Genomic DNA, 17,832 nt, shown 5'->3' on the forward strand with positions numbered 1-17,832 from the left:
GCTGTGGGCTTACGAATAGCCTGAGCAAAATAGATAAAATCAAAGAAGTGGCCTACTATGACGCTGATCCCAGTGGGAAATCTGTGCTCTGCATTTGTCCCTAACTATGTAGGGGAAGTGATAGCCATGCCGGTCCAGGGATTGACTACAGTTCTACTGTTAGGTGCCTTGGTCAAGGTCAATGACCGGCATACCTGACATGTAACAACCATACCATGCATACTGCTTTAGGTTAATAGACTATAGTAATTAGGCTATATATGCTTCCAAAAAAAAAAAAATCAACCATCCCCCTTCTTTTTTTTTTTACAACTAGACTACTGCATACAAGTGCAGTATAAGTAAGTGCATTACTTATTGTTTTCTTTGAAACAATTGTACTTGCTAATTTAAGGTCTTTCTGAAGCCCTCCACAATGTTTGGAATCCAGTCCGTGTGGGTTGTGTTTTTTCCGCCCTGTTCTTGTTGGTCCTCCCACACACCTGCGACTGGTTGGCTCATTAGTGAGGACTTCTTAAGCAGTGGACTGCCATTATTTCGATGCCAGAGTGTTGGCCAGTTTTGGGTACACTAGCCAAGCTGAGTTTAGCCTTCTCCCCCTGGAAGGATCGTTTGTGCTTCGCACTGAGCACAAACGATCTCCACACGTCCCGTTCAAGTTCTTCAGGAAATCTAAGTGGCAGTCCGCTCCATTGCTCCTCAGGAACCAACCAAACCAAAAACCTGTCTGCCCTCCAACAAGCCCCTCTATCTCTGGGAAAACCCACACCGACTGGATTCGGGGAAGAAACCTTTCTCTGCAATCGTGAGTCCCGTTTATCTCTGTTTTGCAAGACCTCGTTCAAAGTTCCTACGGACCCTGAACTAACCTCTGTGAACTTCCCTTCTCACTTCCAGTTCCGGTTCACCAGCTCTCTGAGTTTCCCCGAATCCAGACCTTTGAACTCCTCAATAAACCTGGTAAACTTCTCTTTGGTTTCTCCGAGTGGTTTTCTGTATGAGGGTCAGATCTCTTAAATCCGTCATGACACACAAGTGGTCCATGGGTCTTGGACAACTCATCTGATAATTATTTTCAATCCTCTGTCAGTAGTTTTGTAAGGAGCACCTGGTTTATGGTGAAATTATTTTATTTTCCACTTCCAGATTATTGCTCTGACAGTGGTCCTTCAGAATATTCTGAATTTTAGAAATCCTCCTGTAACCAATGCCATCATTATTTGCCACAATGAGGTTGTGAATGTCTTGAGAAAGCTCTTTACTTTTACCCATCATACGATTTTATTTTGTTTGCAGAAAAATGATGGTTTGAACCAACAAAATGTGATTTTCTATAATGCCTTGCTCTAAGACACAGTGTTTAGTTGACAGCTACTCTTTACAGACTCTTCCCTCACAACCTTTCCCTGCCACTCTCATGTAGGTCTCTGTGTTTGGAGAAGGAAACACACTTCAGGCTGCTCTCTGTTAGGCCATGGGATGAGGAAATTGATTTTTCCTTGTTTTTCTTTTCTTTTTTTCTTCTTTTTTTTTTTTCAAAATGGGCCCTAAGAGATCCTGAGCAATGTGGCAACAAAGAATGACCTTTTCTAAATTTCCATTAGAGAAAAAAAAAAGTAAGATGGTCCAATAATAAGAGCCATCTATGGTGTATGACCTTATGAATGGTAAAGGTGTATGTGGAACCTAAGTGAGCTTGACATGATCCATTTACATCTGCTGTGGGAAAATGTCTCATACTTGAAATGGTTACCACAGAAAACCAAGTTGCTGCAGGAGACATGTGAAGTAGGTTTTCATTACCGCATAAGTGGAAAACTCAGTCCTTTTGTGATTTTTCAGTTTTTGTATTTTGAATCTCCATGCATTGAATTTTTTAAACCTTTTGAAACAAATGCAATTTCTGTTAATAGCTATATTACATTCCAGAGTGCATACTGCTCTACCATTAGCTCATTATGGTGGGAAATTACATTTCAAAGGAGTTTATTGTGGGAGCATGAAAGTCCTGCAGCTTGATTTTAGCGCTATTGTAATCTGTGTTCCTCTCTGTGGGAACTTTCCAAAAAGTTAGAGTTCAAACATCCTCAGGTGAGATAAATAACGTGCCATGTAGCTCCGTGAGAAGCCTCAGGCAGGGCAGCACTCATCCCCAGCCTGGGTAAAGACACACCTTTGTCTCATAACTTGAATGCCAGACAATAGGCAGGGTTATTATGTCAATTTTGTTCCCCACTTTTGTCTCCCCCAAACTGACACACACACACCTAGATCCTTCTCACCGCTAACTTCACAGAAAACCCACAGTCATAATGCTCTTCAAAAAGCGACTTTTTTTTTTCCTGTTTAACAAAGACATCCCATCACTCAGATTTGCCAATTATCAAATCAAACTTGGCAAACAAAGCGGGCTTCTTTGTGAGATTGCCTATGTGGGGGAGAGCAGGGAAAGGGGGGAGGGAAACTCTTTGTTTAGTTGAGGGCTGAGTACAGAAGCGGGTTTACAGTACTGTTTGAAATAAACAGCTTCTTTAAGTTATCTACTTTTTACACCTTACATCTTAAAAATAGACTTGTTAGTTTGGTTTCATTTGAGCTAATAATGGCCTGTTGGTATTTAAAAAATATTTCATAAAGAAGATTTCTTTGTGGTTGGAATCGGTTCTTAACCAACTTTTTGTTCGCCACATGCTAAAATAAATACTTGTCAAGCTGATAAAAAGTTAAATCTCACACTATTACCATTAGTTTTAAAAATAAGAAAATTAACTTAAAGGAAATTATCGAAAATGTAGGTTTAAAGCACCTGTCCTTAATTTTTTGCATTACTTTTCTTTTTATACTTTTCCTTGAGTAAAAATCTGTTGCTCTAAGTACAAAATTGTTTTTAAAACAGGATTTATACTATTATGTGAGTGATAAACATGCTGATTTTTGACAGCTCTGGATTTGAGGGAGATTAAATCTTAGATCATACTATAATGTCAAAAACTTGCATTATAGTATGATCTGGAAAATCTATGAAACTATATTGACTGTGAGGGAAGGTAAGGATGCTACCTTTCATAATAGACCTTCAGACCATAATGTGATTGTTTTCCAGTTATTGGACATGATCCGGTATCATCAGTTACTTCCATGGTGACATTATTCCTAAACTAATTAAACTCACATCAAATAAAAAAAGGTCATTAAAGAAGCATAAAATAAATTCTTTACTGGAATCATTTAAATGAAGATTTGAATTTCTTTGATGTAGAACAACTGCAACTTATATATTTTTTTGTAAATTTGTATTCCATTTTTGCTACAAGTAGATAAAATTTTGTAGAAGTAACTGTGAAAAAGAAAGAATTGCAATTCAGAAATTCAACTATGTCTTAATGAAAAATGGTTTTAAGACTTTGCCATTATCTCAGATTTTATTATTTTCAATTAGTTTTATTAAGATGTTTCTTATAAAATGTTTTTGTTTATTTTTCAGACTGATTTTTTTTATATATATAATTTTTTTCAAATTATGTTGTACCACTCATATTCTCTTCACACCTGAGTGAAGTTGCCCCCCCATCTTATTCAAATCAGACAAAATTAGTGTCAAACGTTTGTGCTGCGTTTTTGCAGCAAAAATTTTTGTTTGTGCTGCTTTGGCTTTGAAGATATTAATGAAAATGTAAAGATCAAAAGGTCAACCAGCCCCCCCCCCCCACACACACACCTTCTTCAAATCAGAAAAAATTGGTGTCAAACGTTTGTGCAGCAAAAATTTTCATTTGTGCCGCTATCGTTTTAAAGATATAAAGAAATATTTCTAGATTTCTAGAGGTCATCAAAGGTCAACCAGCCCCCCCCCCCCCCCCCCCCCTTATTCAAATCAGACGAAATGGGTGTCAATTAATTCAGCTCCGTTTGTGTTGGTTTGTGCAGCAAAAATGGTTTGTGCTGTTGACCTTTTGATCTTTACATTTTCATTAATATCTTCAAAGCCGAAGCAGCACAAACGACAATTTTTGCTGCCAGAGATGGGAAGTAACGAAGTAAATATACTTCGTTACTGTACTCAAGTAGATTTTTCTGATATTTTTAATTTACTTTACTACTTATTTTTATGGTGACTTTTTTACTTCTACTCCTTACATTTTTACACAAATATCTGTACTTTCTACTCCTTACATTTTAAAAAATTGGCTCGTTACTTTAGTTTTGAATCATTTCAATGGAGTTACCGTTATTATTTTTCACGTCATCAATACCAAATTCAATCTAATTGGATGGGAATCTACGTTGCATTTGACGCACCACTACAAGATGAATCGACAGATTCGGCGGTATTCATTGGCGGCAAATCATTGCAGCCTGGTGGTGGTGGCGTTAGCATAGTAGCATGGACGACGAGATGATTGAAAATGAACACAACGGAGATCTAGTCCTATTGGCAGACATCCATTTAAAATGTAGGCAACGGCATGAAAAAAGTGGTTTCTACTTTTACTTTCATACTTCAAGTAAATTAACAAGCCTGTACTTTGTTACTTTTACTTGAGTAAAGAAGTTTAATCAGTACTTCCACTTCTACCAGAGTATTTTTTAACACAAGTATCTGTACTTTTACTCAAGTATGGAAAGTGAGTACTTTTGCCATCTCTGTTTGCTGCACAAACCAGCTCAAACGGAGCCGAGTTAATTGACACCCATTTCGTCTGATTTGAAGAAGGAAGGGGGGCTGGTTGACCTTTGATGACCTCTAGAAATATTTCCTTATATCTATAAAACGATGCAGGACAAACGAAAATTTTTGCTGCACAAACATTGCACAAACATTTGACACTAATTTTGTCTGATTTGAAGAAGGTGGGGGGGGCAAACTTCGCTCAGGTTCTCTTCACTCCTGTGGACAGGCTTTCCTCTGGAGTGAGGAGGGAAGGCATATTTCTATTGGTCTGCATGGAAAAACACTTATTGAACAAGAGTGAGAGTTTGTATTGGGCTTGAATTGAGGAGAATTCGATGTGTAAAATTATGCATTAAAATATAGGAAAAAAATGAAATGTGAAAAAGCAATTCAAAATGTAAATTCTGTGAAAAACAAAATAAAACAAAAAATAAACATTAAGGAAAATTAAATCTGAGCACAGTTACTCACAAAAACTTTTTCTTTTCATCAAGAATGTTTTCAAAGTTTTATACCTGAATTGCATTTTCTTTCCTTTCAAATTTCAAATGCAAAATGCAATACTTGCTAACAATAACAGTGGAACAAAATATATACTCCATACATTTTTGCATGGATTTTCATCCATCCATCTTCCTCCGCTTATCCGGGGTACGGTCGCGGGGGCAGCAGCTTAAGAAGGGAGGCCCAGACTTCCCTCTCCTCAGCCACTTCTTCCAGCTCTTCAGGAGGAACCCCAAGGCGTCCCCAGGCCAGCCAAGAAACATAGTCTCTCCAGCGTGCCCTGGGTCTTCCCCGGGGCCTCCCCCCCGGTGGGACGTGCCTGGAACACCTCACCAGGGAGGCGTCCAGGAGGCATCCTAACCAGATGCCCGAGCCACCTCAACTGGCTCCTCTCGATGTGGAGGAGCAGCGGCTCTACTCCGAGTCCCTCCCGGATGACCGAGCTTCTCACCCTATCTCTAAGGGAGAGCCCAGCCACCCTACGGAGGAAACCCATTTCGGCCGCTTGTATCCGCGATCTCGTTCTTTCGGTCATGACCCAGAGTTCATGACCATAGATGAGGGTAGGAACGTAGATCGACCGGTTAATCGAGAGCTTCACTTTTTGACTCAGCTCTCTCTTCACCACGACGGACCGGTACAGCACCCGCTTCACGGCAGACGCTGCACCAATCCGCCTGTCGATCTCCCGCTCCCTTCTTCCCTCATTCGTGAACAAGATCCCAAGATACTCCTCCACTTGGGGCAGGACACCCCCCCTGACCCGGAGAAGGCACTCTACCCTTTTCCGGCTCAAGACCATGGCCTCGGATTTGGAGGCACTGATCCCCATCCCGGCTGCTTCACACTTGGCTGCGAACCGATCCAGCGAGAGCTGCAGATCACGACCTGCTTTTTGCAGATGATGTGGTCCTATTGGCTTCATCAGGTCGTGATCTGCATGGATTTTATTTCAATAAATAAAACCTGATGTAGAAATGGTTGGTGGTTAGAGTTGTTTTGCAGTTACACTGCCTTAGGAAAATATCTTATTAACACCTTAAAGAATGAAAAAGAAACGGCGAGGCGCGCACTGATGACTTTTCTCAAATGTGCAACATAGAAAAACTCAACATCAGGGGAAAAACAAAAAAAATAAAACTTTATTTACTATAAATCTAGCTTCATGGGGCCCTCACTCTCTCACTGTTTCTATGACTCTGCTGCTTCTTTCTCTGACATGCAGCCCCCGTCCTGGCAGCGTTGGAAAATGTCAGCACATAGACTGGCAGAGGATGAAGGGCAGCGGGAGAAGAAAGTGTGGGAGAAGGACGGAGGGCGGGGGGGGAGCCGAGGGCAGGGGCGGAAGAAGCATGTTTATGAGGTTTTCAGACACCGTATTATTCTGGAGTTCTACCCATTTTGAACAAGTTCAGTCACAGTTCATTAAACATAGAGCCTCCATTTTTTTTGGACAAGCCTGGACCAAAACGCACAACTCATTTTCTACGTAGCAGGTCATCCTTTTAATATCACTTTAAATATTATTTTGTTTTGAAAAAGCTCATTCTGTTTTTCCAGAGGAGGGATTTTTTCTTGTTTTAGGCCACAAACTGTCCCAAATAATATCTATGTTCTATCAGACAAATGTTCCTCAACTGATGAAATTTGCTACTTTATGCCTTTTAATTAGAAGACTGGGCACTGAAGCAAAGGTTACTGAAGGGTTAGCCAGTGTGGCGCTGCAGCTTATTATCCATCATGGGAGGCTTGGTCACTGGACGGAGCCAGCATCATGTGATTTTAAAAAGAAGGACCAGTGTTGTGTAAGTGGGTAAAGAGAGTGTTGGAGAAACAAAGAGACATAGTAACAGAGAGGTGGTTGCAGAGGCGGGGCGGGGGGGGGGTAACCGCCTGGGTTTACAACCAGGGCGGGCAAAGGGGAAGAGGGGTAGGCGGCTGAGGAGACATGGATCAGAGGCACTGTCGCCTTCGGACAACAATGCGCTGTTTCCCCTATAATCCCGTGATTCATCACGCTCAATGGAAGACACTCGATAGCAGATGATAATGAAACTTCAACCCCAGACATCCTGGCTGCCAAGAGCTTTTCCTCACCAGGCCAACAGCTACTTAATGCATGCTGTCTGACCAGAGGCTTCACCTTTTTTTTTCCTGCAGCAACACGGACAGTTCTGGCCCAGTCATGAGCTCATTCAGACCTTAAGGGAGGAACTTTGAAATCAAGCGGTGCTACCTATTCCTCAGAAGTGTGTTTGACATAGTTTCTAATTTATGCTTCCTGGTTGGAGCTCGGTGGGTTCGGATCAGTTTACAGAAGCAATGTTTAATCTATAGCTAACAGACATTCTATTGAAAAAGGTTTGCATAGGTAAAATAAACCAGGTAAGAGTGACTGCAGAGTAAAAAGGGTCTGTTCAGATCCTGTAACACATTTTTTAACAATACCGTTTGTATGCAGAGCCAGAGGGAATGCGATGGAATGACCTCTTGACCTAGGTTACTGTTTCCCTTAAACTTTATTCTTTCAATTTGCTGTTTTAAATTATTTAAAACAGCAATTTAAGAAAAATAAATGGCAAAATAACTAGAAAACTAACACGAGGGATAAATAAGGATTTCTCATTTCTCTGAGCTGTGTTTCAGAAACACTCAGCTCTATTATGTATGGGCAGCTCCATCACAAGGTGAAGAGCTATAGTATCAGCAGAAGTGAGGAGGTTTTCGTTTTTTCATAAAACATCAATTTACTTATTCACTTATTTGAGTGTATACATTTTCTGAATTAAAGCTTGGGCAAAAGAAAGTACGGAGTGACTTTTGTTCCATTATTGTTGTAAGCGTTGAAGGTGTTTTGTAATAGGAATTAAAAAAAATTTGAGAATAACTTTGTTCTCTCAGTTATTTTTTCAAAATATATCTTTTTTCAATTTTCTTTCTTTTATTTTTTCATAATATTCTTGTTTTTGTACAGATTTTATATTTCAAAATTTCATTTATTTTAGATTCCATTTTCCTTTTTTAAATTCTCTTCACTTCAGGGGCGGGCATTCCTCTGGAATGAGGAGCGAAGAACCATTTCTGTTGGTTTGCATGGATGCTAGCAACATTTTCATTGGTTAAGAGCGACAGTTTGTATCAGTGGTGATTTCGGATTGAATACTAGCGAGGCTTAACCTCCCCTGTAAATTTGTAAAATATTCTTTGTCAAACTTAAAAAAAAAATGCACTCAGTAATCTGCATTAAATATGCATCAAAATGCACCTGATTTAGTGATTATGTTCCACATTAATCAGCTGTTTATTGGACTTTAAGAGGCAATATCCCCTCCATCCTGGAGCAGAAAAACGCTGCCGGTAAGTCTCTTATACAAATTCCTCTTGAGGTTCGAGCCCATGACTATTGAAGTAAAAAGCCAGAAAGTAAGGCCGTACTGTAATTGAATAACAGGCCAAAATTAGTCACTTCCAATGAGGCTAAACCTCTTAGGTCTATAAGCCAGGGGCTGGTTGTGAAGCTGGTTGCTTGATGCTGACACAACATCGTAATTCAGTTGCAAAATCTTTAATTTAAGATTATTAGGAGAAAAAAAAAAAATCAACCTAAACATCAGAACTGATTTTGCCACCATATCCTAGTTTGGTGTGACTCTACCTTTCTTATACCTCACCCAAAATACTAAGGTTACCGTGAGCTATTTTTCGGCATTTGTGCTGCTATAGGCGTAGGCTGCTGGAGGACATAAGGACCCCTTTTCATCATTCCATCTCTATTCTCTTCTTCTGCAGCATTTGTTAGTTCAATCTCTAACTTTATGCTCTATCTGCTTTTTCTCATCTTGTTATGGTTCTTCCCATTTGTTGTGACTCTGAGTTTTCTGTTATCAGTTGTTTTGTTTGTTGATTTATTTTCCATCATATTCAAGCATTCTTTAGTTACTCTGTTGCCCCCCTTGTGATTGTTTTCTTTCCCCTTGGATTCCCTCTTGCCCGTTCCAGCCACACCTGCTCCTTATTCAGCTCATTAGTCCATCCTTTGTTCTGTTCTCCTTAAATACTCCACCTCTGCAGTCACTCGGTGCTGGTTCCTTGTCATTGCTGTACCTGTCTTCTCAGCTCGTCTCTCCCTGGCTCCTCAGGCTCGTTTTGACACATCTCTGCTTCTGTCTCCTTGAAGCCCAGTCGGCCTCGGCAGATGGCCGCTCACAAACCTCCAGCCTGGTTCTACTGGAGGTTTCTTCCTGTTCAAAGGGAGTTTTTCCTCTCCACTGTCGCTATAAGTATGCTTAGTGTGATGGATCGCTGAAGAGTAAATGAGTCAATGCAACCAACTGGTTTTTCTTAGATAGAATTGTCTCTGTAAAGTACCTTCAGATGTCGTGTTGTGAATCGGCGCTTTATAAATAAACTAAATTGAAATTTAACCAACATGATTGTGCCTCCCCAGTTTCAGCCAGCACTGGAAGAAAACAGCAAAGGTACTTAAAACCCCCTTTTTTTTATTGAAAAAAGTATAATTTCTGTGTGGCATTTTCTCCAGATTTCCATTAACAAAACTTGATTTTTCCAGCTATAATGGCAGAAAATGTTATTTTATGCATCTCTAAAGGTTTAGGTCTGGGTTTAATTATTAAAATCCGAGTGAAATGACACCCACTAAGTGAAAACAACAGGATAAAAAGCAGAAGTGGAGAAAGTAGGCCTACTTAAAAAATTACCAAGTTAAAATACCTCAAAAGAAAAATACTTTGGTAAAAGAGAATGTCACAGATATGAAAAGTACTAAAGTAATCTGGAAGTTAAAGTTTTGTTTATAAAAAAAAAAAACAAGATCAACAATTATTTTGCTGGTCCCTTTTCTTCACTTGGGTAAAAACAATGGAGTTAGAATCTGTTGAAAACCCACTTTAGCCCTAAAAAAACATGGTATTCAAACAGTACTGTCCATAAGAACTCAGAATAACACAAAAGCCATGGTACAGAATGACATAAACCCACAACTGTTTGGTTTGCCTGAGCAAACTAAAAGTACTGCTGTAAGAATGCAACTAAAGGACTGCTCTCTGTCTTACACAGAAAAATAACTTCAACTTAGTTAAAATAACTTGCAAGCAAGGCAAAATAAATCTCTCTACACCTAATCAGCAATAATTCAGAATGGTTTAACGGTAACAGGGGTTTATCAACTTAAAGGACGACATTTAGTATTAAATGTAGCGTTATGAATAGTTTTCTCATTTTTAGAGAACAAAAGGAAAAGAACATCTCTATTTTTAGAGAGAAAAAAAAGTAAAAACTTGGCATTATCACCACCAACCAGTAAGCAGTGTGAACCAAACGGAGCACCTTTCTTCTTCTTCATCATAAATTAAGGTCTTATTCAAAGTTTTTTTGGGTTGCTCTGTTTCAAATTCCTACGTTGAGAAGGAGATGATGTATATATATATATATATATATATATATATATATGTGTATATATATATATATATATATATATATATATATATATATATATATATATACACACACACACACACATTAGGGGTGGAACAGTTCACAAAATCCACGGTTCGATTCGGTTCACGGTTTCGTGGTGACGGTTTTCGGTTCGGTATATGTTTATTGTTACACCGAAAAATAAATTAATAAAAATTATAAAGATTACTGAATTTTTTTTTTTTTTATGAAATTAATGAAAAAAATCCCCAAAAATTATTGAATTGTAATTATTTCTAATGATTTGTGGAAACCATGGATCATTTCCTCATGTTTTGCTGCTTTGAATTTAATCATCTGGCACATGCCCTCTACGATCTCCAAGGAACTCAGAGCGGAGCGGACGGGAGCCACAGTGGAGGCTGTAGGCTTTGCTTTGTGCAGGCGGTCTGGTGGATCATTTAGGATTTTGGGGTTAGCATGACATGTTGGTCATGTTGCTGTTAGCATAAACAAAACGTGTTGCACAATGCTTGCACACTGTTGCACTTTTATCCACAACTTCCGTCATCGTAGGTCACTCTAAATGCAAAGTGGTCCCATACAGCAGACCTATAAAGTGCTGCTGGCGCGTCTTCCAACTCCTGTTCTTTCCCACTCGTCATACCCACACAATTCTCCACAACAACTGATTTTTTTCTGCTACACCCGGCTACGCTGCTTCGCTTCTTCTTCTTGTTTACTACTGGTGGTTGGCTTTGGTCGCAGTACCGCCACCTTCTGCTCTGGAGTGTAAACGCTTCGCCTATGAGAAAAAGGAGCAGCGCATGAACCGAACGCAACACACGCGAACCGAACCGAGACAGTCGAACCGAACGGTTCGGACGGTTTTCATAAACCGTTTCATCCCTAATATATATATGTATATGTATATATATATATATATATATCATACATACATACATACATATTTCTATGAAAGTAAAAGTCTTAAATAAATAAAAAATTTGTAAATTATAGATCAGTGTTTTTATTTTATTTTTTGCCAAAACCTGTGCAGATAGGATTAATGCAGATTTTTTTTCTAAAATACACGCAAGAAAACTTCAGAAAATCTAAACTATTCCATTAATATTAAAAAATCTCCTGATAAGCTCTGGGCTTCTAATAGATACCATGTTTCACTGGTTAAAAAGGCATCCAGTGGCGGTGGATTTTAGTTTCTTTCATTCTTGCCTTTAGTCTATACCTTTGGTCTATTCTGTTCCACTGTGTTATTCTTTTAGGTCACATTTTATGAACGAAGTGGTCGTGTTGATTCAGAGAATCTTGTGTTTTGGTTCCAACATGGTCTGTTTGATTACTTCGGGCTGTAGAAGGTCTGTCCCTAATGGTGCTTCATAGCTTTGGATTAAATATGTAGTTCTCTCTTGTTTTCTGTAGTTTAGTTTCTCATTTTAGGGTTAAGACTTTAGCTGTTTGTTACAAATAGACTACTTTGTAGCTTCTAGTTTCCGTTCCTTGGCCGACAGAGGCATTACCGCAACCTGGCAGAAGTGACGGTTGGCTGGAAAATATTTCATTTTTCAATTTATTTATACAGATTTTAGATTTAAAAAGTTCTCTTTATTAAGGTTTAAGAATCACATTATTTTGTAATTGTGTTTAACAGATCAGGTTAACGTTAAACAGAGGGGGGAGACTCAGATTTCAGCTTTCAATAACCTACAATGCAGCTATAAAGTTGATTCCTTACCGCTATCATCGCAACCGACCCCCCCAAACACCATGCTGTGGAGCAGCGCACCTCGCCTTTTCAACCAGGCCGACAATTCCCCCTAACGACCCCCCTTTCAGGGACATAGACTGGTATGGGGTACTTCAGGCTAACAAAGAACCCAACGACTGCCCATTCCTAAAGGGCGGACCCATTCGTCCAGTTCAATTTGCATGTTTTCTAAGCCAAAACAACCTCAACTTCAACACTATTTCTGACATTTGGAAATGAAAAATCTTCATGGATGGGAAGCAAAACATCTTCAAACTTGGAAACAAAGTCCAGTGGATTTTTTTTTTTACTTTTTTGGAATATTTAACAGATCATATTCTCTTCATGTCACTCATAATCAATTAAAATGTTGTTGCTAATGTCCATGAAGACCAACTGAAATGTTTCTTTCGTCACTCCTGAGGAAATCCTGCCCTAGAGGTGAAGAGAACACAATTTGAAAAAAATGCAAATTGTAAAACTCAATCTGAAATAGAAATAAAAAACATGTATACAAAAATCTGGTAAAAAAAAAAAAAAAAAACCCGGAAAATGGCAAAGTTATGCTCACTGGATTACATTTAAATTTTATCAATAAAACATGTTTTTTTACGGAGCCCCTCTGACTACATGGTCAAAAAAAAATTTTAATTGTGGCCACGAAGTAGTATTTCATGGCCACGCAATAAGTATAACGTGCGCACAAAATACTTATTAATATTAATATCATTCCTGGACAACTGGGTAAGCAAATCGAGTGCGCCTTCTCTAAGGTCTAAGGCGCGCTCTATTTGCTTACCCAGTCGGTCTCCGCCAGTCACGCGACATTTGTTGCTAAGACGCTATTTTAGGTGGAAAAGGCGTAGTGTAAACAACCGCAGCATAGCTAAACGAAGGACTAAAGGCCCGTTTACATAGCGGCCTGTCCAAGATAAGTCATTACAGTTAACATAAGCCTGAAAACAGGGGCGGATTTATTGATATTATTAATAAGTATTTCGTGCGCACGTTAAACTTATTGCGTGGCCTCGAAATACTACTTCGTGGCCACAATTAAACATTTTTTTTGACTATGTCATTAGAGGGGCTCCGTATTATTTGGCTGCAACAATAATGGAACAAAATTCACTCCATAGTCAGCCAAGCCTTCAGAGCAAACGGTTTTATGCATAATCTGCTCCTACAGCTTTTATGCTCAACCTTAAATAAGCTCATAAAGTTACTTTAACAGAATAAAAGTGAGGTTTATGAAAACAAAAGTCAAAATGTGCTCCATACAATATTTTAGTTTCCGCACTGTTTAGTCATCAGTTCTTCAGCATCAGCAGGGGAAAATAGGGAAACACAGCGAGCGGTCGGCGTCCCCCTAACAATGTGTGTGGCGGCATAAATGCTGAGGAAGGCGTCCAAGTTTCTATGCATTCTTCATGGAAGCGACAAGAGGGTTTTACCAGAGCGTTTTTTTGTTGTTTTTTTAATGATCAGAGATTGTTTCAGTCCAATCAAAGCAATATGTAGCGGATGTTAAGGGAAGGAGTGGGAAATAAAGTCTCCTGTTGTTTTACGTCCTTTAGGGAAAATCCATTGTTTCCCTCTGGCGCCTCACTGATGCTGAAAGTTGCGCGCTCATACAGACATTGACCTAAATACAATGGAAAACTACATACAGGCTAAGATTTACACAAGCAGAACACATCTGCTGCATGTTGTTGCAGCCTCTTCATCAGACCCTTTCTGATTAACACTATGGTGCAATAATTCTCACCATGAGTGCGTTTATCCATCCGTCGAACAATCCACTCCTAGTTCCAAATACATAAACCATGGCACTGCATAAGAAACAGGATATAAATGCCGTTTGTATTTATATTGCACTAAAAACATAGGTCATCTCAAGCAGGGTCAGCCCAAGACTCTATAGGGGCCTTATTCTGGGGCCTTTATCTCTGATGATGATGTCTATTGCTGCATTTAACATTCACACTGCAAAAACGATCTAGAAATAAGTCAAAATGTCTTAAATAAAGGGCATTTACTCTTAATTTGAGCAGAAAAATAAGAGGATTTGCCAATGGAATGAGGATTTTTACTCTGAGTAAGGAAATTAGATGATATACACTTGAAATAAGACAATGAAACAGGGTTTTTCTTATTTTGAATGTAAATTGTCTTGTTTCAATGGCAAATAGTTTCCCTTACCTCCTCAATTCAACAAAAATCACACTTATTTTAAGAAAAAATGGCTTATCTAGATGAAGATTTTCCCAGTGCAGATGATCACATCATTCTCACCCCCACTTTAAACTCATTATATCTCTATTTATGGCCTCCTTTTTCTTGGGCAACATCTTTTATTGCAAAGAGCAACTGAATAAAACTAGTATAGAGTTTATTTACAGTAAAACGGTCATGAAATGTTGTTTGTTTTTTTGGGTTCCAACTGCTATAGAAGCGTGCAGAATAATCAAAAGAACAAGAAAAAACAAATACTAGTAAATTTATAATTTTTTTTTTATTTGCACAAAAATCGACATAATTAAATTTAAAAATAAAATGTAGGAGGAGTGAGTGAGACATTGGATCGATGCTTGATGCTGCCCATGTTGGCTCACACTGAGCCTGGTTCTGCTGGAGGTTTCTTCCTGTTAAAAAGGGAGTTTTTCCTCTCCACTGTCGCTACAAGCATGCTTAGTGAGAGGGATTGCATTCGGGTCAATGAGTCAATGCAATCAGCAGGTTTTCCTTAGAAAACTTTGAATCAATTTGACTGTATGATCTGGTCTGTAAAGTTCCTTGAGATGACGTGTTGTGAATTGGCGCTATATAAATAAACTGAATTAAATTAAAATGAAGCTATAGCGGAAGTTCAATTGAAGAAACTCTAGCTTACCTCCATCCAATCAGAAGCTGATACGTCTCTGACGCGAGCCAATCAGCTTTGAACTACTCCACCACGAAGCCCAATCAGCATCCTGCTTTCACTTTAAAAGCACCTTCAAATCCCCGTCTCAGCCCGCTATCCAGCAAACGCAATGTCAGATTTTATTCAGACGACAATTCACCCACCTCCATCTCCTCCTCCGCCATCGTAGCTGAGTCATCTTCCATGACATGACTTCTACCCCAACCTCATCAGAGAGTATTAATCCCAGTCGTCACCATCCCTCGTCTCATTGCAATTGGTCCGGCAGAAGACCACCATGTTGAGCCCAGTTCTGCCAGAGGTTCTTCCCAAAGGGGAGTTTTTCCCTCTCCACTGTCGCTTCATGCTTGCTCATCATGGACAGTTCATGGTACCTGCATCACCAAGCAGGACCTCTACATTCTAAGTCTCTGAGTGAAGCCCCGGCGTCAGCTCCCTCAGTCTCTGGTCCTACAATACAGCTCAAGCAGATCGCCTTGTCAACCAGCTCAAACTAAACCACCACCAGTTTCAGGCCGGGGGGAACATCCCTATTCTCATTCATCTACTTATGCATGTTAAAGCATAATTCAGCATGAATGTTCCTGCCGAGGCCTGAGCGTCAAAGACTATACTTTCATATCAATAAAATTCTTCTAATTATCTTTTCTCTCTGTGTGAGTTTTTCAGATTGAAATATCACTAATTGGTGTAAATTAGTATATTACCAAAAATTGTATAACCGTTTCAATCGCTCCCACTTAACACTCCCAGGTTCAATTTTGACAAGCTTAATAGGACATAAAAAAATTTATTTGGAAGAACAAAAAAACCTAGACTGAGGTTCAGGTTACTGTACCTGCCATATGAGAGTGGTGGGGGGGTTGTGGGGCGGTGGGGGGTGGTTATGGCTCCCAAATCTGAAATTATATTATTGGTCCGCCCATTTACGATCGGTAATGTTTTAGACAGACAATACTTTCCTCAGAAATACTATTGATGTGTTGTACACAGCACATCAACATATTGGAGACACTTCTTCCATCTCCCGTTTCTAGTTTTATTGAATTTGTTAAGTGTGTGAAGTATGTGAAATATTTTGTGGAAATTCTAATTGTTCATTTTATGGATGTTATTGTTTTGATCACTGTCTTTTTGTTCAAGTGAAATATATATATAGAACTCAATAAAGATATTTTTGAAAAAAATAATAAAATGTAATGTTTTTTAACAATGAAAAAGTTGTTACCCAAAAACATGTAACTTGAATCATTATCATTCATATGCAAAAATTCTGCTTGAAAACAAACTACCTTTATATACACATATCTTTTGTTACCGCATTCTTCCTCAATATTCCACTCAAGTCTTAAAACACCTTAAAGAAGTTGCCTCTCCCCCGCCAACTCACACACATCAAACCAAAATGGTGACAAAAGTTGGTGCAGTAATTGTTTTGAAAATATTAATGAAGCTTCTCCCCCATATTCTTGAAACACAGAGAAAATGGTGTCAATCAAACAATGTCATATGACAACATGGACAATACGAAACGTTTAAGTGTGACTATATACCAAATCAAGCATTTTCTTTGTTTCAGTATGCTGGTTTTGCTTCCCAACTAAAGCATTTAGCAGCATTCAGCCCATAAGGTTGAATGCTGCTAAATGCTTCATGTGGCAGATGAAGCTAGTCAAATTGAGACTTCAGCCTTTAGGAAAATAACTGCAAAAACAAGGTTGCACAAATGTAGCCAACAGTTGAAGCTCTATGTTATAAAACTCTAAACATAGGATGTGAACAGTAGAATTTGTCACACTAAGTCAAATTGTTATTTTGTTCAACTCTATAGGGAACCATATTGTTACTAGCTGCTTCTAGGGACGTCAGGAGGTTCCTAAGCTAACTGTATTGGAGGCATACTGCTTCCTGGTTATCTCTCTTACTGACTGCCAGCACTACAGGACACACTTCCACTACGGCTTACCTGTAAGCACCGGTACCAATTTGAGCTTGTCAGGTTGGGTGGACGATTGAGAGGAGGACCCAAATGCAAAGACTGAAGCTGAAGGTGGCTGCTTGCAGATTTATTAATCCAAAAAAAAGGCAAAAGAATGAAAAAATCCACATAAATCTTCAGGATCCACAAAAATACAGAAACCATAAAACTTGTTTCATGGGGAAGAAATGAAGACAAACCAGCAAACAGTGACTGAGCAGGAGATGCATATATGGGAGAGAGAAACTAAGACCAGGCTAATCAGCAGATTGGGAGCAGGTGAGAACAGAGGAGACTAGAAGGAAGCTATAGGGAAAAGGAGAGTGACACAAAAGGGCAACAGAGGGCAAACAAGATTTATCTAAGAACTCAAACACAATCAAAAATAACTAAAACCAATAAAAACTCAAAGTTTAAACTTTAAAAACAGAACCCAAAACATGACAGAGGTGTGCGGATAGAGTTCACTTCATGCTAGTAAGTGCCATGGTGAGGAGTAGGGCTGCAATTAACGATTATTTTAAAAATCGATGAATCTGCCGATTATTTTT

The sequence above is a fragment of the Cyprinodon tularosa genome, unplaced genomic scaffold, assembly GCF_016077235.1.
Source record: "Cyprinodon tularosa strain WSP-4 unplaced genomic scaffold, ASM1607723v1 ctg456, whole genome shotgun sequence".
Classification (NCBI taxonomy): domain Eukaryota; kingdom Metazoa; phylum Chordata; class Actinopteri; order Cyprinodontiformes; family Cyprinodontidae; genus Cyprinodon; species Cyprinodon tularosa.